The sequence below is a fragment of the Octopus bimaculoides genome, chromosome 11, assembly GCF_001194135.2.
Source record: "Octopus bimaculoides isolate UCB-OBI-ISO-001 chromosome 11, ASM119413v2, whole genome shotgun sequence".
Lineage (NCBI taxonomy): Eukaryota > Metazoa > Mollusca > Cephalopoda > Octopoda > Octopodidae > Octopus > Octopus bimaculoides.
In genome coordinates, this window is record NC_068991.1 from 11,579,458 (window position 1) to 11,588,835 (window position 9,378).

A 9,378-nucleotide genomic window follows, 5' to 3' on the forward strand; every position below is an offset into this window, starting at 1 on the left:
TGTCCTGAAAAATAAATGGCGAATTGTTCAGATGCCTGCAGACAGGCTTAACATGATAAGGACAATTTCTTCAATGCATTTCAATATAGACTATGCAACATCTCAGTTGTGCGGTCCGAAGTACATGGCAATGACCATGGGCTTTGCAGGTCTTCCTAAATCAACTAGACTGAAGTCGTTAATGTTTCTCAAGAATCTTTGTAAGTGAACACCTGACGAAATGATATGAACTGAGATGGAGTGCCAAAGGGTTAATGCTCGGGGACGGAAGGACTTGGTGTTGTAATTAGCACGGGGCCTGGCAGGGATGGGGGGATAGGGATTAGACACAACTGGGGTGATTAAACGAGGAGAGACGATGGATCAAGAATACATGAGATGAGGGGTCATGAACCAGAGTCAGTTTCGAGGTACAGAGGTCATTATAGTATCGGTAGAAAAGGAAGCATGAAAAGTCAGTGAATCTGTGATTCAGAGGCTTGAGGATGTTCCATCGTATTTTATGATATACGGCATTGTCGAAATATTCAGCTTTATTTCATAACGTTAGGGAAATAAATACAGCATGACATACACGCTTTGTATTGTAGTATGAGATGGAGTAATTGTGAATTATTCAGTAGCATAGTGTAGTATATAGTATGGCAAGTGTTTAGGCTGAAGCATACAAGAGTGTATTGTATATTAATGTAGAATGACATAAGAGAATGTTGAAGAGTAAAGCAGTAAAACTTGGTATAATCTAACGTTTGGTGTGGCTCCAATATTGTCGCGTTTGCAGCGGACTTTGAAGCTATTCCTGAAGATCATATTTAATTGAAATATTCTATTTCCGTTTTACACTCTTCGTTCCATACGCAGGAAGTTAACCTAGCTGGCAAAGCTTGGAGAGAGAGGAACAAAAACAAACCACATTGCCAAAATGCTGTTATTGTTGCTGTTGCATTTGTAGTAGTAGTAGTAGTAGTATTAGTATCAGTAGTAGTAGTAGTAGTAGAGTTAGTAGTAGTAGTAGTAGCTGTTGTTGGTGTTTGCTTTTGTTTTTTGCTGTTCTTGTTATTATCATTGCTTCTAATATTGGTGTTCTTTCTCATTATTTTTCTCATGAATACTTTCATATTTACAACTTTATATCAAGGTAGGATGTTTTTTCTTATGGTTTTTAACACCAAGAATTATACTTATGCATGTGAAGTTCACATGTGCTTCTGTTTTTCTTTTCAACATTCGCTTGGCTTGTTGCAAATTGCGACGTTCTCAGAAAGTAAAAGGCAACGAATATATTTGGTTTGGTTTTAATTTGGGAAGGAAAGGCAATACTTTTGAATATTCTACAGGACCTTCGGGGATCGAGGTGTGTGTGGGGAGGGAGTAGAAGGTGAGGAATTATTCCCAGATTAAAGACCTGATCCAAATACTTTCCACAGAACGAGCTCTGCTTTGCTGCAGGTACCCGAGATCCACGTTGTAAATGTTAAATCAGGTAATGGAATAAGTATAACAATAAAGAACAGGAAAGTTACCCCTACCTCCACCCGCCACCTCACGATGAGCCTCCGCACAGTAATCTTCTACCCAATTCAATTACAATACTTCAGTAAAAATAAAGCTATAGTAGAAAATACTTGATCTAGGTACCGTGCAGTGAATTCGAACCGCGAACTATGTTATTGCAAAACAAACTTCCTAACTGCACGATCACGACAGTAATTGCTACTAGATAATAAAATAGGTAGGGGCAACGTGGTAACTGCGAAGTCTATTTTATTACGTTGAATAAATATATCTTACATTGAATCCATACGTATTTGCTTAACGATTATTTTTCATAGATATACATATTTACTTGTTTTTCTTTCTTAATTTACCATCTATGTCAGTGCATTTTCTGCCCATCTTGAAGTGTTATTAACATACTGTTTGCATAAATATTTTGTTTTTGTTTACAAATATATTAATGGTACGCATTAAACCAAATTCTTATTTACATCGAAAAATGAAAACGGCGTAAAGGAAAAAAACGCAATGAAGAACTAAAAGAAAAATAGGTTTTTGAGGTATTCTATTGATTGACGAAGTTCCTAAAAGAATTTCTGTTATTGTGGTTGTTGCTGTTGTCTTGTAAACAAAATCAGAATTGGTAAACAACTTTGATAAACAGGATATATGTAATTTTGCTAATTCGGTAAGGTTTACAATTAATGAGGGAGTGAGAAAGGTGGAGAGAACGAGAAAGGCGAACTCGTGATTTCATTCTGAAATTGGCGCCATTGTAGAACTGACTTTCATTTTACTTCAAAAGCAAGATATGCTTCAACCCTGATCAGCTGCAGATCATTTACAAAGTTTATGAAAGATACATGTTGAGTATTGCTCGTTTATACATATGAGTTACGTAAAACATGTTCAGATTAGCTTGGAAACATATGTAGTACGGAATTACCTTCTTTTCTTACACACTTTAATTCGTTTATAAATATATATGAATATATACATGTGCGTGTATGTACATACATACACAGACACACATACTCACATATACATACATACACATACACACTTATATATGTATATAAGTATACATTTATTTGCCGTCATATATGAACACTCATCTATATTTCCTCAGAATTCAACTTCAAAATATTAAAGGGCGAATGAAAATGCTAGCCTGAGTTGGCGAAATCAAATTAAATAGCACTAAAACATATTACCTTGCTTGATCTTGTAGTTTGGGATATAGAAAGAACGCACTCTTTGCCAAATTAGAAGTGAACAGTATAAATAGCACAGGACACTGTAAACTAATTGAAGAATTAAAACAGGTTCATTGCAAATCCACGTCATCATTGCTGTTGTTTTTCTGTCCTATGAAAAAATATAACCTGCTTCGCTGCTTAGACTGCAATCAAATAACTTAAACATGTTCACACAGAGAGAAAATATTTCAGTGTCTCACTCTCTACAAAGCTAAAATGAGGCCCATTTTAGATTACGGTCTACATTTATAGATACCTCTGCTCCACAACTTTGTATTCTTGTCAGCTCCGAAAGGACAATCATCTTTTATTGATAATAATGCAACTCTCTAAAATACAACAGTTACCCTCTTGTTTCTTTATTACAACATTCTTTCCATCTCTGACCTAGCTCGCTTCACAGACTATTCCCTCAGGTTGACTCGGACCAGTCGTGTTTGATTTTTCGCTTCCTCTATCCCTCAATGAATAATTTGTACAGTCAATGTTCTCCAGAATTACAACAGTTTAGTAATATTACCTTGCTCAATTGTCCTCTTACGATATCGACTTCTTAGTGTTGAGTCTAAGAATCAGTGGTATCCATTATTCGTAGATTGGTTCAAGAATACCTTCTTTTGTAGAAATATATTATATCTGTAAATTTAGACTTAATCTTTCATATGTTCTCTCACTCATTAGAAAAATACATTGCATAATAACACACACACACATACACACACAAAGGAGGTTTGAGTGGTTCTCTCTCCCCTTGTGTTTGTGTGTGTGGGTGTGTGTTTAAAAATATTTCAAAATTTCTTGATAGAGCCACTATTTTCTTATCAGTTTCTTTATACTTAAAATAATTACATTAACAAATTCTAAACGAAGCAACACAAAGGCTTTCCGCTGTTTTCAATTTTTCAAACGCTCTTGTTTTAAGATAACCAGTATACAAGTAGCTGCTCAAAATAGCGGCTTTCACAATTTCCAGTTTAGTTTCGAATTTAGAGCTCGCGTTAAAATTTTCTTCTTTTCTTTTCGAAATTAATCATTTTATTTCTTAATTTTGAACAACCTACCAAAAACCAAACAAACAACAAAATTACTATTTGTACATCGGTGTGGAAGTTCACTGTCGTGTTAAGCAGAAACAATTCACATTGCATTGTTGGTACATCATCCAGTAAACAAGAAATTTTTTTTATTTTCAATTTATATTTGTATTAATCTTCCATTCCTTTGCATTCTACAGGATGTCCACAAAGTCTGGGTACTTAGGGATTAACACATACTTAAAGAAATTATTATTTCTTATATTTAATTGTTCATGTTATGATTTTATTTACTCCATGTACCCACATGGGGATTAACACATACTTTAAGAAATTATTATTTCTTATATTTAATTGTTCATGTTATGATTTTATTTACTCCATGTACCCACATGGGGATTAACACATACTTAAGAAATTATTATTTCTTATATTTAATTGTTCATGTTATGATTTTATTTGCTCCATGTACCCAGACTTTGTGGACACCCTGTATAATTATTAGGTTTTACTGTGTTTAATGGATTCACACGTCGCACACTGAAGCTCTTCAGATTTTGTTGCTTGCATTATTCTTCCATGTTACGTGAAATGGCTTTTAAGATTGTGGAAGGCTAAAATTTTTATGTCGACTCTACATTATAGAGCAAGGTTGAATGTAGAAGCATGTCTCTTTCGGACTCTGTCTCTTTTCCTCTCTCTTTCTCTGTATACATACAGTTAAGATATGTATCTTCCTGCATATAATCACGCACACACATCCACACACACACTCACGCACACACAAACATATATATACAAATATGTATATATATATGTGTCTGGGGAGAGTAATTCTCTTTTAGTGCCTTATTATTTAACACACTCACCGGTTCGATTTCTACTCATTTACTTACTTATTTATAGAAAAAATAAATAGATAAGTAAATAAATAAATGAGTGGAAATCGAAAAGGCGAGTGTGTTAAATAATAAGGCACTTAAAGAGAATGACTCACCCTAGACACAATGAAAAATGCTTCATCACACGAATTCACATAAAGAATCTTGTAAACCAAATCCAAAAATTGTATATATGTAAAATTATAATTTAGGGTATCTAAGAGATACCACCATACTGGAAATAGCAGTAAAAACTTGACTCAAAAACCTCATGAAATGTTCATATAGCACCAGGAGAGAAGACGAAGAGACAAAATAAACTAGCAAAATTTACTGGATAATTCCAGATCCCGGATTTCTGGCTCTGCATAAGAAATGCTCTGCTTTCACCAGTCTATGCATATACGTATATATGTATATATATACCCTACTCACACGCACAATTAGTTATATAATAATTTAATATATCATAAAATGTAAATGCGGTGTGAGAGTGCAGTAAAATATATGTTAACCTGATGGCGTGTTGAAATCATGATGTGTTTCCCGTAATCACCTGAAAAGAAATCTTACTTCATTTGCGCCGCAGGTGGTTTTGGCACACACATGAACATCGCAGTAATTTATTTATTTCTTATTTATATATTATATAGTTCCTTTTCTGCTCAGGGATGTCATTTGTTATATGTTTCCACCGATTCAAATATTTCGTGCACTGCAATTACTTCGAGTAGAGTTACAGAAGAACTTATGAGCAAATTGCGTAAAGAAAAAATTCTAGAAAATTTTTGATTCAAGAGCGCTGTTTTATTGTTTTACTTTTTTTTTCTTTTTTTCTTTCAACAGATTTACATATTTCATCTATTTAGATCCGCAAAAAAAAAAAAAAAACGCAAATATATCCCCCCCATACACACACGCACGCATGCACAGTCAGATATACAGACAGAAACACACACATGCAACACGCATTTTAGTTACAGTCCGCAAATGCTACTAGGCCTAGACTTCAAAGTTACAGTCACACTTCTTCTGAAAGTATAAAATGATATGCACTTTACAAGAATGCATAGAGCATACACTACTGTTTAAGATTAAATAATTCTCTTTGTAATTTAATCTTAAAGGAAACGAATATATATATATATATATATATATATATATATATATATATATATATATATATATATATATATATATACGAATCAGGCTGAAGAGGAATAGACAATCGGTAAGATTCGTTAAATCCCAAACCGGTCCCTGTTTAAGAATGTGTTTTTTTTAGGTGATTTTAAATGTCTTGCCCGCTTACGTTTTGGTATGCTGCTATATTTCATGTTGAGAACAATTTAGGTCTTAATAGACACAAAATGTGATCTATTTCTAGCACATTAATTGTCCACGTTAGTGGTCAACGTTATATATAAAAATGTTCCTTAATCCCCTGAGATTGCAGATACTATTTCTGAATCTCTTTGATTCTTTAGATGTGCTGGCCTCCTGGTAATTAATCGATATTAATTAATATATGATTAATTACTATATTTTATAATAATATATATATAGATAGATAGATAGATAGATAGATATGTATGTGTGTATATACATATCTATATACATACACACACACACAATATATCGTAGTGGCACTCCGTTGGTTATGACAACAAGGATTCCAGTTGATCCGATCAACGGAACAGCCTGCTCGAGAAATTAATGTGCAAGTGGCTGAGCACTCCACAGACACGTGCACCCTTAGTGTAGTTCTTGGGGGAGATTCAGCGTGACACAGAGTGTGACAAGGCTGGCCTTTTGAAATACAGGTACAACAGAAACAAGAAGAAAGAGAAAGTTGTAGTGAAAGAGCACAGCACGTTTCGCCAACACCCCTGCCGGGGCCTCATGGAACTTTAGGTGTTTTCGCTCAATGAACGTTCACAGCGCCCGGTTTAGGAATCGAAATCGCGAGTCCACTGCTTTAACCACTGGGCCATTGACCCTCCATCACTATATATATGTGTTTGTGTGCGCGCGTGCTTGTGTATGTGTTTTTGCGCACGCGTCTGTGTGCGCGCACGTGTGTCCCTGTGTGTGTGCGTGCGTGTGTGTGTGTGTGTAATAGGATGGGATATTCGAGCCGCAAATAATATGATATATCCTGTACTTATAGCAATTGTTTTCGTTCTTTCTTTATTATCTCTTTAGGTGTTTTAAGTGTTTTCAAAATAATTCTGTATTCGTTGTATTACTGATTCAAGTGACTTTATCGTTGCGTTTTGCAGGGATTGTGTTGGAGATTACATTTTTAAGAAATTGCTTGTAATGGATGGCGGTTTTTGTGTGAGCGACGTTTCCTCCAAAATACTGTTGCTATTATATTTTAATATCGGCTATCACATACACATGTACACGCACACACGTATGTATTCCTTTATACATATGTATATATGCATTACAGCTTATATATGAGATTCTGCTTATAGAACCATTAGTGCTACGGGCGCAAGTAAGATCGAATGAACTAATTTGCATATATAACGCATTTTTGTCGACTATTTCGTTTAATGAATTACCGATGCGTTAATAGTGTTTTCTTTTAGTGTTTTACACTTATACACTATATAGGCTAGATATCATTCTAGGTTTTATGTCCAGGAAGATGTTTATAGATCAATATCTTCATTTCTGAATTATACATAAAGGATTGCAGTGTTGGTTAAAAGCTGCTCTACAATACATACAGACATACATAGAAACATGCATACATACATACATACGGTTGTGTGTGTGTGCCTGTGCGTGTGCGATGCATGTGTGTGTATCCCTATGTATGTATGAGTGTATGTGTCGCACGGAGGATGTTTTGTGATGTTATAAAAGTGAGTGTCATAAGGATGAAAGGAACTCTACATTCTGAATTCAATTCACACTTGATTGCGTGTGACGGCCATATATTTAATAGGGTAAGAATTAAACATTTATAGGACACAAGGATCTTGTTTGCAGGCAATAAGTTACGCATTAAGTGGCGCTGTGTTAAAATAACTACTGAAGCGGCGCTTGCAGTTACTGAATTTGCTAAAACATTCCCTGAATAATGCGAAACCTTTGTACACAGTCGTAAATATCTCGTGGACCTTATTTTTAATGTAGACGAGACAAGGTTTTATATAAGGGTGAATGTCTTAACGGTTCTCTATTGGTATTAATGAGAAAACTGATCAACGTCTGAACGTTCTCGAGGATGTTATAACACTCCTGCTTGATGGTGATATTATAGAAACTATGAGGGCGGTGAACTGACCGTATCGTTACGATGCTGGGCAGAATGGTTAGCGGTGTTTCGTCCATATTTACGTTCTGCGTTCACATTCTGCCGAGGTCGACTTTCATTCTTTCAGAATCGATAAAATAAGTACCAGTTTAACACTGGGTTCGATGTAATCACCTTGCTCCCTCCCCCAGAATTGGTAGCCTTGTACCAAAATTTGAAGCCAATATTCTAGAAACTCTGAAATTGAAATCGACGTTGGTCTAACACGCTGAAAAACTCTTATGCTTTAAAGATGGTAAGTTCGTTACAATCGCCCGCCTTCTTACATGCAAACGCATGGGACTCACAGGAATTATTCACGAAGTGGTTCACATAACATTTTGCTAATGGTGTGTACAATCTTCTACACTCAGAACGACTTGCCATCCAAAGATATTCTCTCGTCAGATAACGCTCCTGGCCACTCTCCAAATCTTGATGAAGATCAAAGTAAGCTTAACGCAAATTTAGATTACAAACTTCCAAGCACAACATCTAGTTTACATCTGATGGACCAGGATATAGTAGTAGCGTTGATGACGCACTACCGGCAGGAATCGTTTAAGAAAGTGGCGGACGTGTGAGGCACAAACGATGATAAAGACTGTAGACTGTTTGAGATTATTGTCTCTCTTTTAATATTTTAAATGTTACAAATTCATTGATATTGAGTGGATGAAGGCAGTTTTGAGCGTAGTCACGCAAATTAAGGAACAACATTGAAGGATTTGGACCGGTGGATGAGTGCGCTACATTCATATAGGGAATTTCAAACTTTGCAAGAGATCATGAATTTGAGAAGATGATCGAAAATTAGATTTGAGAATAAATTGCTGACAGAAAAGAAGATTAATGAATAAGAATACCATCCACTTGAAAAATTCAGGTTTTGCGGAATTACTGAGCATAGAGAATCAAAACAACGTGCAGGTAATGAAAAGTGACATTTATATGATTATCCTGTAATTTTAAGTCTTCGTGGAGTTTTCTGAAATGAATCGTGAAAGGAAAAAAAAAACTTTGTACAGACGAACTTCAATGAAATTTTAGCGCATTATTACGGGATATTTAAAGAAGAATAAAAAAAAAACCATGACAAAACAACTCGGGATTTTTACTCTAGGAAGGTTCCTGTGACTCGAAATGTCCTGTCATCGGTGATGAACCTCACCAAAGGTCATAATCACAGAGTTGATATTGTGTCATCTGCCCCAGGTGGAAAGACATCAATATAATGACGCATAAAACATATCTCATGGATTTCAACTTTGAATCATTTTGGTGAGTACACGATTTATTCACAGTATTTCTTTAGCAACCTGGGTAGTATTTCTTGTACGGGAGCCTGTGTTATATATATATATATATATATATATATATATATATATATATAT

At 35.1% G+C, this 9,378-nt stretch overlaps 1 long non-coding RNA gene across 1 annotated transcript in view; it reads left to right on the forward strand.

Annotated features, from left to right (window-relative positions):
* Positions 1-8,199: 8,199 nt before the first annotated feature.
* LOC106879735 (uncharacterized) overlaps positions 8,200-9,378 on the forward strand; it is a 199,223-nt gene continuing 198,044 nt past the window's right edge. Inside the window, exon 1 of the long non-coding RNA XR_008265155.1 lies at positions 8,200-9,265. This is a non-coding gene — a long non-coding RNA (uncharacterized LOC106879735). The remainder of the gene's footprint in view (positions 9,266-9,378) is intronic.